The sequence below is a fragment of the Planococcus citri genome, chromosome 2 (assembly GCF_950023065.1).
Source record: "Planococcus citri chromosome 2, ihPlaCitr1.1, whole genome shotgun sequence".
Lineage (NCBI taxonomy): Eukaryota > Metazoa > Arthropoda > Insecta > Hemiptera > Pseudococcidae > Planococcus > Planococcus citri.
Window position 1 is genome coordinate 17,271,395 of NC_088678.1, and position 880 is coordinate 17,272,274.

Consider the following 880-nt stretch of genomic DNA (forward strand, 5'->3'; position numbering starts at 1 on the left):
TAGGAATTACAAAAATTTGTATGGTTTCTCCACTAATGGGGGAAGGGGAACCCTATTAAAATCACCTGGAATCATCGTTAAAGGTTTACCATTTCTTTCAAAAATAGGTACTTGAATATTTTTCAGAAGGGAGAGTCTCAATTTTTTTTTTCATGATTAAAAAATAGAAGAAGTAAGTGTCAAACAAGCAGGATATCTGAACAAAAGGGAAAACAGCAGAACTTTCTGAAGGACACATTTTTCAAATATTTTAAACGTTGGGAATCAAATTGAACCAAAATGCATCATTCTTTACTGAGAAATTGTTATGAAATAAAGTAAAAATGGCTCAAATCATTTCATTTTCTGACTTTGGGGGAGGTGACTTGAGTTGATAGTGTTTTACTGTTTTTATTAGTTTATTCACCCATAACGACCTCTGGCGTGTATTTTGATATGTCACATGATTTTTTCATCGCGCATATTTTGCGCATTTGCTCAAAATTTTTGGGCGCAAATGCGCGCATATGCCTGTAATTGCGCGCATTTGCTCGGCGAGCATATGCTCATAACATCACTACTTGTAGTCGAAAGCTGAAGCTGAAACTTATAAAGCTGTGTTGACTGTGTTGAGCAAACCCAAACGCGCTCACAGCACATCTACATTCAAGTTTACTAACTAACTCCAGAGCCGTTCGTCTACCTTGCAAGGCTACGAACGCTTCCATGGTGGTTCCATATCAAGCTTTTATCTTTTGCACTGGTGTTTACCAACAAAAACCGAATTTAGTGTTCATTTGATAAGTCGCAAAAATACGGCGCGCGCACCTGTATACTGCTTGTCAAAATGCGCAAGTTCTTCGTACCCTCGTATTTATCCAAGTGAAAAAAATCTCCTGCG